The following is a 20977-nucleotide window of genomic DNA, read 5'->3' on the forward strand; positions in this document are numbered from 1 at the left end:
AGAGGACACACTGGAATACATCATTTGAAAGTGACAGAGATACCTTCATTGGGTATACATTGTTATTATAGCAATGGCCTCTTATAATGGGATAGTTTGCTTTATTTAATAAACATTTGTATATCATTTATTATGAACCAAGCATTTTATTTTCCTCAAGTATTTTACCTTTAAATTCTTTTTTAAAAAGTAAGCTCTATGCCCAATGTGGGGCTTGAACTCACCATCCCCAGATTAAGAGTCCCATACTGTAGTGACTGAGCCAGCCAGGTGCCCCTCCCCAAGGACTTTAAAATATTCAACATCATCCTCCCCACGAATTAAGCAGAAGCATGTTGGGTTTTTTTTCCATTTAAAGATCAGGAAGTTGAGTACCTGAGGGGCTAACTATCTGCGGTCCCCTAGTACCTAGCTGACATAGCTGGGTTTTGATGTGAAGATGGAAGCAGAGATTGAAGTGAATTCCAGAAACACCAAAATGCTGCCAATGACTCAAAGATAGAAGAGGTGAGGAACAAATCTTCCCTCAAGCCTCTGAAGGCAGGGCGGTTTTACTGACACCGTGACTTCATAGTTCTGGACTCCAGAACTATGAGAAAGTAGATTTCTATTGTTTTAAGCCATCAATTTTATGGCAATTAGGTTACAGCAGCCACAATAAGCAAATACAGAGCAGAAGTTTTTCTTTTTTTAATGAAACAATGTTAAAAATTAGAGGCAAGGATTAGAATATTAGCAGTGTTCAATAATTAAAATGGAATTCAGACATAAATGAGATTAGAATGTGTATATATTGAATTATAAGTGGACACCTTATTAAGGTATACAGATAATCTAAAAGATTTGGGTTTAACAAATATCTCAGTTGTGGAGTGGTTATGAAAAAGATCAGAAAGCAACAGTGTATCTCTTTTTTAACATTTTCACAGTGTAGTTAAATTTGACAGGAAACACTGATGTAATAAACACAAATCTATTACAGATACCTAAATCTAGTACCTGCATTTATTGCAATTCAAATAGAGTAATAAAAACATTCTAACAGACCTCTTTAAAGTGCAAAGGGGACTGTGCTCACTAATTCACTAAACACTAAGGGTGAACACAGTCATAGTAGTAACTGGAAAAGCAATGGCAAAAATATATTCAGCAATTTACAGTCCTTTACTATTTGATATTTTGAAATCTGAAACACATTTCCCTTTGGTTTGTTTTTAATTACCTTTAGGGGGTGGGATTATATTTGCTATCTATAGTAAAAGGAAATGTTTATATTCAAAGCTTTTTATCAATTGCAGATGTTTTGTTGACAACCAATATAGCAAACATTTCCACAGTGGTTTACTTTAACCTTCAACCAACTGAGAATCAAGTGTCTTAATCTTGGGGAGAATAATACAAATTTTGAAATCATAAGTTCTTTAGGCCAAAGAAAGTTCTCAGTGGTGGTGCTGTAGATGGGTGGAGAAAGCTTGTCTTTCTACTCAAAGACTTTCCAGGGAATCAAAGTTTTATGCCACCACAGAAGCAATTCTATATTACATTGTGAATTGTAAAGGGGAGAACAAAGAAGTATCCACAAATGAGGAAACTTACCAACCTTATTAAAGAATCTTTGAATATTTTCTCTACTCAAAAGCATTTTCTGAATTGAGAAGGGGTTCTCATTTTGCTAATACCTCAGCCAGAGCCTAGAATTTCCTGAAGTGATAGTTTTCAAAGAAAAAAAAGCACTAGATGTAATAGGAATATTAAAATACACACATGATTGTTTCATTCTGAGTGATTATATAAGTATAGGGTTGTAAGGATCAAGCTACTTTCCTTTCTAGTACTTAGAAGAGAAAAAACGATCCTCCTCTCCTTTTCTCTTTATGGTCTTTTTGTAGAGCATCATAATACAACACAGTTCCATGCACTTTTTACCAGCAGAATAAAATAATCAGACAAACTTTATAAAGAAGAATTTCTCACATTAACAGTTATATACCTATAAATGCAAACTGGAACAGGGTCAACTGTACTCAGAACCCAGGAGTCTTAGTGGTAGGAAAGACTTGAGATGCATAGTCCATTCCCCTACTTAAAGGAAGACACTTTGTAAAGGTTTTGTAAAAGATGAATTTCAACCTGTTTGAATATTCAAATGAAAGAAGGCTCATTATGTCACGAAGCCATTTCTTCATTGTTTAACAGTTTTGCCACTGTTTGTATAAAAGCCATTCTGTGTGTGTGTGTGTGTGTGTGTGTGTGTGTGTGTGTGTGTGAGACCCCGTGATGTGTGTGTGTTAGGTACCCTTTATTGAAGATTTTCTTAAATCAGATACTGGGTTCAACACCATACATGGATTATATCAAGGCAGTGTTTCTCAATCTGGGTTTCCTTTTTGCCCCATTTACCTCCAGGGAATATATGGCAATGTCTGGAGAAATCTTTGTCGCAACAGCAAGAGGAGGATGCCACTGACATTTAGTAGGAAGAAGTCACCAATGCTGCTAAACATCTTATAATGCACAGGGCAGCCCCTAACAACAAAGCATATATATCCCTAAATTATCAACAATATTCATCTTGCGAAACTCTGATTTGAAGTAAAAGCAGAGTGAATGTTCACTAGCTAAATAAATGGTAGGTCTTGTTATAAAAACGAGGGGCAAAGGAACATGTTTTTTTCCCCCTGTAATACAGCACTATTTTCTACAATGAAGGATTATAAAAAGATTATTTTAGAGTTTTTTTTAGATGCTTATTTATATTTGAGAGAGAGGGAGAGAGACCGTGCAGGGGAGAGACGGAGACAATCTGAAGCAGGCTCCAGGCTTTGAGCTGTCTGTAAGCACAGAGCTCGATGCTGGGCTGAAACTCATGAACCTCATGAGCTGTGAAATCTTGACCTGAGCCAAAGTTGGCTGCTTAACCAACTGAGCCACCAACGCGCCCCTAAAAATATTACTTTAAAACATTTTGCTATTTTCATGCAACATATTCACATGACTCAAGATTCAAAAGGTATGCAAAGATATGTATATAGTGTAGAATCTTTCTCCTACCCCACACCTGGACTACCCAAGTCCTGTCCATCGAGGAACCAGTGTTACCAATTTCTTGTTTATTTATCCAGAAGTCCTCTATGCATCTGTAAATGCACACATACACAGACACATGTGGACACAAATACTATATACATTCTTCCCATGGTGTTTTTATTATTTAATCCATTTTAGAGATTATGTTCTAGCATGACACAAAGAGTTTCCATGTTTCTTTTTAAGGTGGTAGAGTATTTCATTGTATGGATTTCACTGTACTTTATGTAACCTCTCCTCCCTCTATGGATATATTTTCATTTTTTTCTACAAGTAGATTCGACAAGTAGAATTACCAAAGAAGAAAGTTTGTGTTTGTAATTTTTATTGGCTATTTTCCAAATTACCCTGCATTAAAGTTGTACCTGTTTCCATTTTGTAACTTTTAAAATTTTCTCTCACTGTTTATACCTTCTCATCAAAAACTTTCTAGGAATAAATAAAAAGGTTGGTACACCAGACAGTATTTTTTCCTATCATGTTCTCAGGACTCAACTATTCAGAATCTGCCCACAAGGTTTTTTTTTAAACCTGCTTTTAATTGTGGTAAAACACATATAACATAAAGTTTACCCTTTTAACCATTTTAAGTGTAAAATTAAGTGGCATTAAGTATATTTACAATATTGTGTGACGGTCACCACTATTTCCAAAATTTTTCATCACACCAAATGGGTGAAACTCTAATTATTAAGCAATAGTTCCCCATTCAGCCTCCCCTCAATAGCCTTGAATCTAATTTGTGTCCATGAATTTGTCTATTCCAGACATTTCATGTAGGTGGAATCATATAGTATTTGTTCTTTTGTGTCTGGCTTATTTCACCTTAGCATGAAGTTTTCAAGGTCCATCCATGTTGTAACATGTATTAGAATTTCATTCCTTTTTTAAGGCATTTTATCTATCTCTTGATAGACATATATTTGTTCACAGCTTTTGGCTACTGTGAACAATGCTGCTATGCATACTGGAATATAAGAATCTGTTCGAATCCCTGTTTTTAGTTCTTTTGAGTATGTACCTAGGAGCATAATTGCTGGGTCATATAGTAATGTTACATTTAACTTTTTAAGGAACCATCAAATTGTTCTCCATAGTGACTAGACTATTTTAGATTCCCACCAGCATTGTACTAGGGTTCCAATTTTTTCACACCCTTGCAAATAACATTTGTTATTTTTCATTTTGAAAATAAAATTATAGCCATTGTAGTAGGTATACAGTGGTATCTCATGGTTTTGATTTGCATTCCCCTAATAACTAATGATTTTGAGCATGTCTTCATAGGCCTATTGACCTTTTATATGTCTTCTTTGGAGAAATGTCTGTTCAGGTTCTTTGCCTATTTTAAAATTGGGTTGTCTGTCTTTATTTTGTTTGTCTTTTATTGTTTATTGTTCCTCCTCGTACCCTGAATCAAAACCTTACTCAAATTAATTTTCACCCATTCATCATAAGTCTGCTTCCTTGAGAGAAGACAGAATCCTTTTACTCTAATAGGCACATAACCATTAAATTTGGTTTCCTGCCCAATTCTGGCAAGGCATAATTTACCTTTTCAAGAGGATTAAGATAATGGTGAAAAGTATCAAGGATTTTATTTCCTAAAATATTTTAGGTAAATTTTTCAAGGGATAATCTTACCTCTGAATTTGAGAAAGAATATTTGTAAATACATTCATAAGCAAGCAATGATAACTCTAATAAAAAGGTTAATTATCTATAATGGGTCAGAAATTCTTTTGCAGATATTTTTAAACAAATTATACAAACCTAGGCAAAAAGTCTACACAAACTGTCAAAATTTGTTGTCTATTCAAATTCACTTTGGAAACATATTGTAGGTTAATTTAATTACATTCAGATTAGGTGTGACTAAAAGGTAACGAAACAAATCTAATCACTGGAAAAATTAGAAATTTTAAGTTTTCTAGAACCCTCCAAATTATACTGATAGTGTTTTATGTATGTAAATTAAATAGCTAAAAAGTAATTTAGACACAAATGAGATCAGAATATGTATAGGGGTGCCCGGGTGGCTCAGTTGGTTAAGCAGCTGATTGTTGATCACAGCTCAGGTCTTGATCTCAGGGTCGTGAGTTCAAGCCCTGCACTGGGCTTCACACTGGGTGTGAAGCCTACTTAAAAACAATAAATAAAACAAACTTAAGAAAAAGAATATGTATACATTAAATTGTGAGTGGACTTTTAATATGTACAGATAATCCAAATGACTTGGCTTTAACAAATATTTAGCTGTTGAGTAGCTGAGAAAAAAATCATAAAGCAATAGTATCTTTCCTCTTGAACATTTTCACAATGCAACTTAATATGTTAGGAACCTTGATTTAATCAATATAAATTCAACAACGTAAATGGAAATAAAAAGGTTCTAGATTCCTAATATATTGTCATTGGTCAGGCCTGTATTTTGTAATGGTTTACAACAGAAGTGTATTCAAATTAAATGGTAGACAAAATCCTGGGTCCATTAAGTGTTAAATCAACAATAACAACAAAAATTTGAAGAGAAAGATTGAAGACAATACAAAGTAATGACATCACCAACACTACTACTGATACTACTACTACTATTAATTGATAATAATTGATTAAGATTTACTAAATGCCAAGTAACAAGTGCTTCTATATACTACATATATTAACTCACCATAACCTCCACAAGTAGGCAATCTTATAGTGTCCATTTTACAGATAAGAGAATGGAAGCATGGGATTGTAAGTGATTTGTCCAACCTCACAAGGAGAAGATCCAGGATATGGACCCAAATAGACTGGCTCTGAATCTAAATACCTAACTCTTTTATCAGTGGTCCCCAAACTTATTTCCACATTGACAACTCCTGGGTGTCCTACAAAAATTACAATGATCAGGCCATAACCCCAATCAACTAATTCCCAATCTCTAGGGATGGAACACAGGCACATGTATTTTTTGAAGCTACACAGGTGATTCCAGTGTGCAGACAAAGTTGGGAATCCTAGGTAGCCTTAAATCATGGAAATCAAAGAAACCAGAATTATCAAGCAGAAAACCTACAACTGAAGCATTAAGAAGAAGGGATAATCTTAAACATAAAATGAACCACAACAAATAACACATGACATTCTTATACCACTAAAGAAAAAAAAAGAGTTTAAGCTGAAGCAAGATGAAATTGGGTATCTTGAGTATTAATATTCTACTTACCAAAACAACATGAGGTAATAAGCATTTTAAAGAAAAGGGTGTCTGCTCTTTATTTGGAATGAAAGTGGTATTATGTTGAGAAACAGGCAATAGATAGACAATTCTAAAATTTGAATGGAACCAGAAAAGACCCTGAACAGACAAAGTAATGTTGAAAAGCAAAGCAAAGTTAGAGGCATCACAATTCTGAATTTTAAGCTGTATTACAAAGCTGTAATCATTAGGACAGTATGGCACTGGCACAAAAACAGACACATAGATCAATGGAATAGAATAGAGGACTCAGAAGTGGACCTACAATTATATGGTCAATTCAACTTTGACAAAGCAGGAAAGAATATCCAATGGGAAAAAAAATAGTCTCTTCAACAAATGGTGCTGGGAAAACTGGCAGTGACATGCAGAAGAATGAAGCTGGCCCACTTTCTGACACCATACACAAAAATAAATTCAAAATGGATGAAAGACCTAAATGTGAGACAGGAAACCATCAAAATCCTAGAGGAGAACATAGGCAACAACCTCTTTGAACTCCGCTGTAGCAATTTCTTACTAGACTTACTGGAGGTTGGGAACCAAAGCAAAAATGAACTACTGGGACTTCATCAAGATGAAAAAATTCTACACAGTGAAGGAAACAATCAGCAGAACTAAAAGGCAACCAATGGAATGGGAGAAGAAATTTGCAAATGACATATCTGATAAAGGGTTAGTATCCAAAATCTATAAGGAACTTAGCAAACTGAACATCCAATAAATGAACAATCCAGTTAAGAAATGGGCAGGAGACATTAATAGACATTTCTCCCAAGAAGACATACAAATGGCTAACAGACACACGAAAAGATGCTCAACATCACTCATCATCAGGGTAATACAAATCAAAGCCATAATGAGATACCACCTCACACCTGTCAGAATAGCTAAAATAAACAACTCAGGAAACAACAGATGTTGCCAAAGATGCAGAGAAAAGGGGAACTCTCTTACACGGTTGGTGGGAATGCAAACTGGTGCAGCCACTCTGGAAAACAGCGTGGAGGTTCCTCAGAAATTTAAAAATAGAGCTACCCTATGACATAGCAATTGTAGTACTAGGTATTTATCCAAAGGATACAAAAGTGCTGATTCAAAGGGACACACACACCCCAATGTTTATAGCAGGACTATCAACAATAGCCAAATTATGGAAAGAGCCCATATGTCCATTGACTGATGAATGGATAAAGAAGATACAGCCATACACACACACACACACACACACACACACACACACACACACACACACACACTGGAATATTAGCCATCAAAAAGAATGAAATCTTGGGGTTCCTGGGTGCCTTAGTTGGTTAGGCATCTGGCTCTTGCTTTTGGCTCAGGTCACGATCTCACTGTTCATGAATTTGAGCCCCACGTCCGGCTCCATGCTGACAATGTGGAACCTGATTGGTATTCTCTCTCTCCCCTTCTCTATATGCCCCTCTCCAACTCATGCACACACACACACACTCTCTCTCTCTCAAAATAAATAAACTTAAAAAGAATGAAATCTTGTCATGTGCAATCATGTGGATGACACTAGAGTGATTATGCCAAGTGAAATAAATCAGTCAGAGAAAGACAAGTATATGATTTCACTCATATATGGAATTTAAGAAACAAAACAGATGAATATAGGTGAAGGGAAGGAAAAATAAAATAAGTAAAAACAGAGATGGAGGTGAACCATAAGAGACTCTTAACTATGGAGAACAAATTGATGGTTGCTGGAGGGGAGGTGGTTGGGAGATGGGCTAAATGGGTGAGGGGCATTAAGGAGGGCAATTGTGATGAGCACTGGGTGTTACATGTAAGTAATGGATCACTAAATTCTACTCCTGAAACCAGTACTTTACTACATGTTACCTAACTTGAATTTAAATAAAATCTTAGAAGAAACAGACAATTCAAAGATTCTTACCATTCTCTGTATTTCAATGTGTAATACTAGTTCAAAGTTTATGATATTCTCTAAAGGCAAGTAGGCAAAATCCTTATTCTAATACTTGAGATATACAAAAATAATGTTTTACTTTTTCCCCAAAATGGGTTGTATATATGAAACTAGAATGCATGTTGCATGGATTCCTAGTACAAACCAAACAGGAAGTCAGAAAAGGGAACATAAACTACAAACTCAAACATATGTAAGAGAATCATGTTTTTCCTTGCTCTTTATTTGGAACCTAATTATGAATGCTCATTGTCATGTGTCACATACATTGCAGAACTATTCAAAGTTGAGAATAATGAAAGAACTAGAAATGATGTAAGAATGTGTGAAATTGAGCAGGTTACTTTATTTACCCTCAGTTTATTTATCTCAAGGATTGTCAGACTTTTACTGTAGAGTGCCAGGTAGCAATATTTTTAAACTTTGCAGGCTACCTACAGCCTCTTACATACCTTCTTCTCCTTCCTCCTCCTCTTCCTCCTCTTTGCCATCCTTTAAAAATGTGAAAACCATTCTTAGCCATGGGCTGTATGAAAATAGACTGTGGCCAGATTGACTCCTTGTTTGTAGTCTGCCAACCCCTGATTAGATACTGCATTTCAAAAATAGCACAATCTAATGCTTTGGTTCTAAGCCAGGGGTGATTTTGTTCTTTTTCAGGGAATGTTTGTCAATGTCTGGAGACATTTTTGGTTGTCACCTGGGGTAGGGGACAGACATACTGTGTTACGCACATCTAGCATGTTGAGGCTGGAGATGTTGCTAAACATCTTACAACACACAGAACAAGTTCTCACAGCACTTATCTGGGCCAAAGGGTCAAGGTGCCTAGTTTAAGAAGCTCTTGACTAATGGCCATTTTCTTTCAATTATAGGGACAGTAAAGAGATTAAGTATATTTAATCATCCTTTATCCAGGATTGTGGTTAATTTATATTTATTCAATCAGTGAGACAGATCTGCATAACAGTGTTAGACTTAACAAGCTCTGAGATTCTGCAAGCTATACTACCATGGAGAAAATAAAAAAAGATGAATTTGATAACCTCAAATTATGAGAGTCAAGTGCAGTTACAGCCTTAAACATGTGTGATTCACAGAGAGGAGAAGGGAACTAACTAGGCAGTACTAGATTTGGAACTGTGACATATCAAATATGTTCAGGCCACTGAATGAGAAAACCAGAGCCAGGAATTGCTAGTAGTCTGAAGATGGTAATTTTGAGCCTAGAATCTGTTTATTTTTGCCTGTCCATAAAATTGTGATATATCTTCTATGAATTTGGGGTAAAGAATCATGTGACAAAGAAAAAAAAAAAAAAAAGAATCACGTGAGACATACTGGATCACCAAAAATGTGCAAGGGAAATTTTACACATTACTAATTCCAGTAAGAGGATAATGCTCAAATTGACACTTCTAATTTTTTTTCTTACTGTGTACTAATTGCATTTTCATGGCATTGCATTTTTTCTTTAAAAAACTTTTCACTGTATTGCTTTTTAAAATGTTAAATATTCATCTCTTTAAATTCTAATACATTTAACATTATATAAAAAAAGTGATTATTAGGAAACCTGATTATAAATTCTAAGAAATTCACTGTAGCATATCCTATTAAAATTGGATTCTAGGCTCACCTCTGAAGTTTTGATTTGGAAAGCTCTACCTCTGATGTTATTGAAGGCATTAGTTTGTATTAGCAATAAAAGAAAAACAGTGTTGCATGTCTGAGAAGATTTTGAATGAGAATTCTGATTTCTACTTGTTATTTCTGTAACAACAAAATAAGTAATCTTTTAAGGGATTTTACATAGCTAATTCTGTCGTATAACACAGTAATGAAAACTGACAACTTCGAACTATACAGAGAGGTATGTTTGTTGCTTTTCTTTTATTCTAGACATGCAAAGATAATACATTGGTTAAGTGTGCTAGATCTGGGGTGGAGAATGAGGAGTAGTGAGAGATAATGTTGACATAAGAGCAGTAGATACATCTCAGATCAGGGAGAACTTTAAAAATCATATGAAAGAGTTTGGGTTTAGGCTACTGAAAGCTTAATTTGGGAAAGTAAAATAATCAGATTTGTGTTGTAGTGACATTATTCCAGATGTTTAGTGACATTATTTTGGAAGTCTTGTGGAAGAAGGATTGGAGGGGCTTAGAGTTGAGAGAGGGAAACCATTGAGAAGAACACAGAAATCATTCAGGGGAGCAAGGAGGGTGTTCACTAAGGATGGTACAGTGGGAATAAAGAGGAAGGGGGCAGATAGTCAAGGAATAAGGAAACATGAGCCTGGATTGGCTGTAAAGGAGGTAGTAAAGAAGGAGACTAAGTAAAAACTCTAAGATTACTGATTTAGGATGCTGAGGAAACACTTTATCTATATCATCTCTTTTAGTCTATGATGTAAAAATTATTATCTACATTCTGCAGATGAAGACACTTGGGTTAAGCAACTTGCCCAAGACCATACAAAGAAAAGCTGCAAAGCCAGGATTTGAACCTAGGATCATCTAATGTCAGAGCACATGCTTTCAACTTTTCTCAATAACTAGGGTGCATAATACAGGAATAAGAGGATATTTGTGATGTTAGGTAAGACAAAGCATTATGTTTTGGAAACGTGGAGCCTGAGATGGTTATGGAACAGCTAGATCATATAGTAGGCAACTAAATGATTGGAATTTTTAAATTTGGTTTTATACTACCCTCCTATATTATATTCTAGCTTATTAGATTTTACAATGATGACAATGGCAAATATTTATATAGTATGTCCCAATGTAAAAAGACCAGTGATAATGCAAGCATTCTATAGAACATATTGGGAAACAGACTGTGGAAAAAGGTCCTATTAACTTTTTCATTAGTCATTTTTAACTATATTACACATTAACACTTCAGTACACTTCACAAAATAGCAATTTGAGCTTTTATTCAACCACATTTACTAGAAAAGTGGGAACTAAATTAAACACAGTCTAGAAAACAAATAGTGCAAAAAATTTCATGAATATTAATAGAAAACCAGACAAATGTGATGTACTTGAGTTTGTATCACAAAATGTACAATTCATTCTTTTGTGGAATTGCTATTTCCAAACAAGATGGATTGCTTTAGTCACTTTAAAAAATGTTAAAATGTAAAACATCCATGGAAGAAAGAAGATAGGCTCAGATTATGAGAAATAGATTTCTTAATGAAGGAATGAGGTTTTGAATAACGTGCTCCCTTTGGCAGCATCTTAACAAGATCATATTTGGTGAACATGAATCATTAGTAAACTATGAAACAATGAACAAACACACATCCAGATAAGACTGTAGGTTGCTGTGGATTTGCTAGAAATTCCCATCCGTCATTATTTCTGATTTTTTTTACCTTGTCCTAAAATCATTAATAGGGTACATGTAGTCAATGTGAATTGTATGCCTGATACAAAACACATCAGGATTTAATTTATTGAGTGGTATTTCATTAGTTCAGATGAGTTGAAATGTGGCATTTCATTTTCTAAAACTGTGTGGGAACATTCATCATATAGATGCTTAAATTATAATTTAGACACTGAGTAAAGTTTCAGTGTATCTGAATAAAATTGAATAAACATCCTAAATGAACCAAAATTCATTTTAGATAAAATTGACTTTTTCTGATTAGTGATAGCTTAAAATTTCCTCATGTAAGATTAATCAGAGGCAATCCCCCCCCCATTTTTATTAAACTATATGAGACTACTCCTTATTCATGGAGCTATTTTCATGAAGTAGAACATTTTTAGTGGTTTGATTTATTTACTTTATCTTACCTGATTTCAAAATACCTGATGGACAAATGAAGGGATCAAATCAGCTGGGTACTTTCATCTATACAATCAAAATTTTTAATAGATCATTCATTCATTTATCTGTACTTTACTTAAGTATTATTGTGATAATTACTAAAAAAGAAAGATGAACTCTTTTGGATAGTAATCTAACCTGAGTCAAGTGCTTGGGGAACAGTAAAGTTTCTGCTGCTATCATTACTAGACTAATGCAGTTTTGAAAAACAGCAAATTGATCCCTGTTACCTGAATAGTAACCATAAAATCTACTAAGATATTTCTGGCAGAGTCACAGTTGGTTGTGACTTTGGTTGTGAAAAAAATTACAAAACATTCACAAAGAGTAAAATCTCTTCAAATCAATAGGAAAAAGGCTTGTTGGATTTAATGAACTACTGGTTCTCCTAATCTGAAATATAGCATTGATTAAGCAATGTAGGATCCTCTTGCACATGGAGAAATCTACACCATGTCTTATATCTGGGGAAGTGTATGTCAACTTTACTTGTCTTCCTTTGGTTTGCTTTAAGTTTTAAATGCCCGTTAGGGGTGCCTGGGTGGCTTAGTCAATTGAGTGTCCAACTCTTGATTTCAGGTCAGGTCAGGATCTCACAGTGTGTGAGATTGAGCCCCTCACTGGGCAGACAGCATGGATCCTGCTTAAGATTCTCTCTCTCTTTCCCTCTCTCTCTGCTCCTCCCCCACTCTCTCTTTCTCTCTCAAAATAAACTTAAAAAAATAAATGCCCATTATTTATTATGTACAGGGTATGATTATTGCCATTTTCTAATATTACTGAAAATGAAAATTTCTTTCCTCTTTTCTTTATACACATACAGCTTGAGTTTTGGAATTGTAATCGAAAGTATTAAATTTGATCTAATTTACTGATATTTTTGTGGAACTCTAGGAATATAAGATATAACACTTACTGGAAAAATTTTTACAAAAACAATGAATTATGGGCATATAGTTAACACAATATAGTAATAGTGTACACTTAGAAGGGGTTAAGGTGGCAAATTTTATGTTATGCATTTTTTTACCCCAAAAAGCAATGAGTTATATTGTTTACAATCATATAATTCATTTGACAAATTTTTAAAGTTTAAGTTTATTTTTCATTTTTAAATTTTTTAACTAAAAATTTTTTTTAATGTTTATTTATTTTTTGAGAGAGAGGGAGCACGAGCAGGGAAGCGGCAGAGAGAGAGAGGGAAACAGAGGATCTGAATCAGGTTCTTCACTGTCAGTGCAGAGCCCGATGTGGGGCATGAACTCATGAACCTCGAGATCATGACCCAAACCAAAGTCAGACACTTAACCAACTGAGCCACCCAGGCATCCCAATTAATTTTCATTTTTATTTTTAGACAGGAAGTAGGGTTTATTAGTGGGCATGAAGAAGGAGGGGGCAGTGCCAGTTCTCATGAGTGCGGAGCCTGCCATTTATCAAGGGGCCACTATTAGGGATGTATTTGACTCCACAGTCATCTGCAATGAGCCACCTTTCAGCTACCATGTCTTCAAATTTGTCCACATTCAACCTAGTAAATCCCCACTTCTTGGAAATGCGGATCTTCTAGTAGCCAGGGAACTTGAACTTGGCCCTTCATAAGGCCTCAATCACATGCTCCTTGTTCTGCAGCTTGGTATGGATGGACATGCTGAATTGGCCAATGTGGATGCTGGCTGCTGTGCCCTGGGGCTTTCCAATTTTAGTATATGTGCTGCTGAAGCGAGCACACCCTGGGGCTTTCCAAAGGCACCCTGCATACCTGTTTGGAGACTGTCAGCCCCAGCACAGAACAACATCTTGTTGATATGGATGACATGGAAAGGTGAAGAGACAGTCGGTTGTGAAAACCTTCTTTACCACAGCTTTTCACCATGTATACACTTGTTGGCACAAATATGGGCAGGCTCCAGGGCTTCAGAGGAGAGCTGCTCATATTTATCTGACACCACGTGACCACATAGTAGGAACTCATCCACTTTTGCCTTTTTCCACGCCAGGTCAAAGATGTAGATCTTGGCATCAAGGACACCTTTGTAAGAAGTGAGCCTTTGGATATGGCTTGTTCTTACAATACTGGTAACACCAAGTGGAGTGGCGGCCCATGGTGACACCAGGATCTTCAGTGGCATGCCGAAAGAAAAGGGCTAAAGTTTATTTTCCCATAATCTGTACACTCAATGTGGGGCTCAAACTCACAACCTTAAGATTAAGTGTCACACTCTCTTCTGACTGAGCCAGCCTGGTGCCCCCATTTTGCAGTTTTCAATTGGCTTTATAGTTCATTTACTCATAATCTGCATTAGAATAAACTGGCAACTGCCTTAATTTACTTTTTTGGGACTAAACTCCAAAACTCATATATAATTTTATTTGAAAAAGTCACTTGGACCCAACTGTACAACAAACACCTGAATCATAATGAAATCTCTCTTCTCTGCTATCTCCTTCATGCCCTCTTTTAAGGACAATATCAATAGCACCAGATTGGGGTTAGAATATCTGTAAGAGACACTGACTTTTACAATCCTTTAGTCATTATTTCAATATAAAGATACCTAAAATAACACCACAGCTCTTCATCAAGTCACTGGGAAGTAAAAATATATTAGGTTGAACTACATGAAATTGTGAGTATAACATTTTTAGCACATAAAAATGCAATTTTATATGTCTCAATTTAATAGCTGTAACAACATTTTTTATTGACTGTCTACTCTGTTCTTAGAACTAAAACAGGAAATTTGAATACATGATCTTAATATCTATATTTACAAAACAGGAATTATTACCCCCATTTCATAGATGAAGAAGTTGAAGTTCAGAAAGGTTAAGTTTCTTGTCTTATTGGTCAGAAGACTACTTCTGACTCCAAATTTCGGATATTCTTGACTAATAACAGAGAAGGCTTTCCTGTTTTTCTTGTTGCCAAGTTAGAAAAATAATGGTGACATGTGGAGGCCATGATGAATGAGATGTAGATTTCCTGTCACTGTGTCTTGCCCACTTGTGAACCCATCTAATTCGTGGGTTCCAGATGACAAATTATGGAGGCCCGAAATGGTTACTTGTATGAAGGAGACAACTTTCCAGTTTGAAGTTTAGAGTTTCTTTACTTTTAGAATCCAATTCTTTTTGAGGGTTTAGGGTTACCAGTTCTTAAGACAGGAACAATGAATAGGATTTACAGACACTAGGGAATTAGTCTGACCCTTTTGCATATGGAATCTTCTTTATCAGGAAATAAGAGATAACTTTTAATTTTTTTATTTAATTTTTTTAAATGTTTGTTTATTTTTGAGAGAGAGAGAGAGAGGAGGGGGTAGGGAGAGAGAGGGACACACAGAATCCAAAGCAGGTTCCAGGCTCTGAGCTGTCAGCACAGAGCCTGATGTGGGGCTTGAATCCACAAGCTGTGAGATCCTGACCTGAGCTGAAGTCAGACATTTAACTCACTAAGCCACCCAGGTGCCCAAGAGATAACTTTTAAATAAGACAAAAGCATTGTGAAACAAGTGAAAACTATTAGAAATGGTAGAGTGAGAATAAATTTGGGAAAAATGGACTTCAGTAAACATTTTAGAAAGAGAAATGACAGGGGAAGTTCTTTTCAAGTTAAAACTGTTGTTTATGAGTAATTATACTTTTTTACCCTCTGTATTCTTTTTTAAAAGTTTTTATTTAAATTTCGTTTAGTTAACACTGTTACCACCTGGTGCTCATTAACAGCAAGTGCCCTCCTTAGTCCCCATCACCTAACCCATCCCTCAACCCCCCTTCTCTCTGGTAACCATCAGTTTATGCTCTATGGTTAAGAGTCTCTTTCTTGGTTTGCCTCCCTTTCCCTTCCCCAACTCCCCCCCCACCCCACACACACACACTTTGCTCATTTGTTTTTTTTTCCTTAAATTCCACGTATGAGTGAAACCATATGGTATTTGTCTTTCTCTGACTAATTCTACTTTTAAATAGATTCCCTGACAAAACATTTTGGGTTTGACATTCTGGAATTTGTGCAAGTATACTAGGAACCAACTGAGATAAAGGTATGGATCAGGGCCTTAAAGTTTATTTAAATGGAAAGAATATTTTTCTGAAATTGATTTGTGAAGCAGGTGTGTAGCTGCTGCCTACTGGGTAGGAGTTCGAGCTATAAGATTAAAAAATTAAGGAGCTATAAATTTTCTTATTTTGGGATTATCTACTGTATTAAAGATTCTGATGTGCAGGGTTAAGTGTTAATGCTAATAAAATAGGGGCTATTTCTGAGTTCCTTACATCCACATTTCAGACTTAGATTTGTTCTTAGAAAGGTAACTTCATAGCACTGGGACTGAAAGGGATGGTAGAAAAAAATCCTTAAATGGAAAGAGCCCCAGTATTGTGGTGATCCACAAATTCTCCAGGGAAAACATTTTGGAAAGGATTTTTCTTCCTTTTTTTTCTTGTTATTTAAGATTTTTATCTTGATATCTATGACTTCTAAATGGAGAAGAAGGGCTAGAAAATAACTGCTTTTATTAAAAAATTTTTCATACAGTTTACAGTTAGGTTGTAAATGTTTTCTATTTTGAGATTTTTGGATAATAAACATTATTACTGAAAATAAAACAAAGAGATAATGTAGACATATGGTGTGACAGAACTTGCAAAGTTAATTTTTCTTAGTTGGCAATTTCTTATCAGGTTCCAAATTAGAAATGGAAAACATATTTTTGGTAAACTAAAGTTTTTTGGGGGAAGGTATCCTTTTTAAATAGCCGCTTTATCTTTGAAATTACTATAGTATACAAATTGGGAGTTTGCATATGCTATATTTAAATCTAGTAAAAAATGTGGGTATTTGCATTAAAACTTTGTTTCTATCCTCTGTGCTTGTTTTAAGATGGTGATGCATGGAAGATGCCTCAGAATTACTTGTAACATTATGGTGTGGGGGAAGTGAAGGAACGAAAATTACTTAGATGTAATGTGGATTATGAAGTTGTAACTGGAGTGTGTTTTCATTTAATTTTGAGTGTATATTTGTTAACTCATTACTTCTGAAAATAATCAATTTTTTGAAAATTAATGGGCTTTAAAATTGTCTTAAGTAAGCATTTAGGTGGAATTTTAAAATTTATAGGATTTGGCACATATGTCTATTTTTGACTGTTAAGTTCAATTTTATTCTCTGACATTTTAAATTTCTTTTGGAAATTTTAATGTAGTGCATAACTAAGATAAAAGATATTAGTTTGCACCTGTAGAAGAGGGAATTACAAAATAAGGACTGAAAGCCAACTATGTCATGCATAAAATTATTGGAACACAGCTATATCCACTTATTTGCATACTTTTGATGGTGGCTCTTGGAGCCACAACAGTAGAACTGAGTAGCAGCAACATAGACTGTATGGACCGAAAGTCTAAATATTTACTATCTGGCCCTTTACTTGTCAATCCCTGCCTTATACTTCATGTAAAGCTGGATTTTGAGCTTCATGATGGTCTATGACAAAGAATAGTTAAGAGAACTATGGTAAGGAGAAAATAAAAGGAAAAAAACATAACTTAGTTTAAATAGAAGTATCCGTATCAAAATCTGGAATCAAATTTTGGTCCACAGAAATGAAAATAAAGAATATTTAGAAAATAGATCTAAGAGCAGGTATTTGTCGACTTTTGCCGTTCAACCATGGTCATTTACTAAGTACATGGGTACTATACTGGTAATTCTAAATGACCAGTGACTTTAAACTTTCTGGTCCCTTAGAGTTGGGTGGTGCCTGAACTTACTTTTGCTTCTTAAGATAGGGGGTGATGGGCTCCAATGATGCTGACAGAGGATTATATAGACCTGCACAGTTTGAAATGTGTGTGTGGGGTGTGTGTGTGTGTGTGTGTGTGTGTATATGGTGTATGAATGAAAAAGCCTATTCCCTTAAAATGATAATGTTGGCTAAAATAGCTACAATTTTCAGGAAAATAAGAGTCATGCTGCATAAAAATTCAAAAGTTGGTTGAGAATGGGGAAAATGTATTCTCCTCTATTAAAGAGGTCTGAAAAGGAGGCTTCAATGTGGCTCATCAAATAGTGAGCTAAAAGATAAGTGCTTTGTATGTACAAAATGGTAAGTGCTTTGCCCTTTAAAAAGGAAATACAGAGAATGCTGCCCTTTTAATATGTCCTGTAGCCTGCCCTGGATTTGAGGATGAACAGAGATGGCACTAAAAATGATAAAGCAATAAATCATAAAGCCCCAAAGTTCCTTTTGTGTCACAGCTCTTACATGTTCAGAAGGCAATAACAATCTTCAGTACACATCAATTTCCCTCCGTGGGATGGAAACTGGAGAAACTGTGAGAGAAAATACTGAAGAGAAATAAAGAAATGTTTCTGCCTCTCTTTAATTTTCCTTACTTTGAATTTGTGCTGTCCACACGTTAATTGGAGATCTTAATAGTTTTAGCTATAATTTGATATCTAAAGCAGAAAGAAAAAAAATATGGGTCTGTATCTCAGCTGGAATCCAAAATAAACATAATCATTTCTTTTTTTTTAATGTTCAAAGCATTTTAGTTTTCTTTCACTCTCTTCATGTTTACCTCTTTTCTTTTCATAGTTGAAACTCACCAACTCTCCTCTGCATGGCTGTCTTTTAGTGTCTACAATGCTGGCATAAGTGAGAAAAGGTAAAAAGCTGTTAGAAAAACCTGTCTTTTAGAAAGTTCATCAACATATAATTTAACATATTAATGATGAGTAAGAGCAGAAATTTCCTTGTAATTATAAAAGTAAGGACAGTGTTATGCTAAGTGAAATAAGTCAGGCAGAGAAGGACAGATACCATATGTTTTCACTCATATGTGGATCCTGAGAAACTCAACAGAAGACCAGGGGTGGGGGGAAGGGGGAAAAAAAGTTACAGAGAGGGAAGGAGGCAAACCATAAGAGACTCTTAAATACTGAGAACTGAGGGTTGATGGGGGGTGGGGGAGGAGTGGGTGATGGGCATTGAGGAGGGCACCTGTTGGGATGAGCACTGGGTGTTGTATGGAAACCAATTTGACAATAAATTTCATTAAAAAAAGAATTATAAAGCAGCAGGTCATTTTCTTGGTTATTGATGGATTGGACTTGGGGTCATTTGTAGGTTTAATTTGGAGACCTGGTCAGAACCAGGAAATAATAATAGTTCCATGACTGCAAAAGTTTCCTGTGGACCTTTATCTAAATGTTCATGAAAAGACTTCTTTTCTTTTAGTAATAAGATTTAACTCTTTGGTATACCACCTCAGGAAAAAATATAGTTGGTGACTTCAAAATGGGGACTAAAGGTGTCTTCCTTTATTTCAAAAGCATTTAACCTTGGGATTAATTTTTATGCTAGAGTCAGGACAATTTCTGCAATGTTCAGAAGACTAAGAACCACAAACCTCCTATGAATAGCCCAGACAGTGATCCAGGAAGGAAGCTCCTTGTCCATTTTGTCCACACAGAGTAGCCTGCCATGCAGTTCCCTCTTCACCTCTCCAGATATGCTCCTTGGGACTGAATCAAAACTAGTCTACCACTTGAGTAATTTAGTGGGTTCTCTCTATTTCTCCCTGAACTTCTTTGTCAGATTTGTTCTTTCTACATGTTTTTGGTCATTGGACACCTACCACTTTACTCTTCCTGATGTTTGCTTTCAAGCTTTTCTCAGATGAATTGCCTCCAGTCAATTAACACCTTCCTCTGGCTGACTTGTGCAGCTCCATGTGATAGAATGATTTATACGAAGTATATCTTTGGTCTTCATCCACAGTTCCTGAAAAATCTTCAGAGTTATAAAGGTGAAACAGGTGTCTTATTATTAATGGAGGTGACTTTTGGACCTCACCCAAGGGTAGGGGCTGGTTGCCAGGAGGACTAACCATGTAATTAGAGGGATGGAACTTTTAGTTCTACTCTCCCAACTCCAGGGAAGGGAGAGGGCCTGAAGGCTGAATCAGCCAGTTATTGACAATGACTTAGTCAATCATGACTATGTAATTAAGTCTTCATAAAAACACAAGAGAAGAAAGCTTTTGACCCTTTTTGTGAGAGCTTCCGTGTTTGGGGAACCAAAACACTTTCATGTGCCACTGAGCTGGGTCCCAAGAGCCACAAGGGTAGAAGCTCCTTTGTTCAGGACCTTGACCTATGTATTTCTTCATCTGGTTTGATTCAAATCCTTTATTGTATCCTTTAATAAAGTTGTAAGTGTAAGTGTTTTTCCTTGAGTTCTGTGAGCCACTCTAGCAAACTGAACTGAAGGAAGAGGTTGTTGGAATCTCCTATCTATAGCCAGTCAGTCTGACGCACAGATAACTGCCTGGAGCTTGTGACTGGCATCTGAACTAGGGGGTTGGAGAAAGTGATATGGTATGGTAGGGCTGAACATTTACCCTGTGGAATATGATACTATTTCTGGGTAGACAGTGTGAGAATTGAGTTGAATTTTTGGATACCCTGCCAGTAACTGAGAACTGCTTGGTGTTATGCATGGAGAACCCTCCACACTCAAACACATTGGAACTGGATCCAGGAACCTTAAAAGACTCTATATCAATTATCTTTAAGTACCTCCACTTGACTTTCTCCATGCTGTTTAGTTTTCTTTTAAATTAGTTTTCATAATAACAGAGTGCCAGATCTGGAGCCAGACTGCCTGGGCTTGTCTCCTAGTTAGCTGGGTGACCTTGAACAAATTAACATCTCTGTGCTCAATTTCCTCTTTTTAAAATTGGCGATGATAGTAGCACTTTTCTTATAGGATTGTTGAGATGACTAAATACAAGTAAAAGATTTGAAATAGTGCTGGGGATACAGT

At 35.7% G+C, this 20977-nt stretch overlaps 1 protein-coding gene and 1 pseudogene across 1 annotated transcript in view; both read right to left on the reverse strand.

Moving 5' to 3' along the window:
* Window positions 1–20977, reverse strand: part of EYS (eyes shut homolog) — a 1768122-nt gene that overhangs the window by 243907 nt on the left and 1503238 nt on the right.
* Window positions 13552–14246, reverse strand: LOC122220056 (annotated as a pseudogene).

The sequence above is a fragment of the Panthera leo genome, chromosome B2 (genome assembly GCF_018350215.1).
Source record: "Panthera leo isolate Ple1 chromosome B2, P.leo_Ple1_pat1.1, whole genome shotgun sequence".
NCBI classification, from domain to species: Eukaryota; Metazoa; Chordata; class Mammalia; order Carnivora; family Felidae; genus Panthera; species Panthera leo.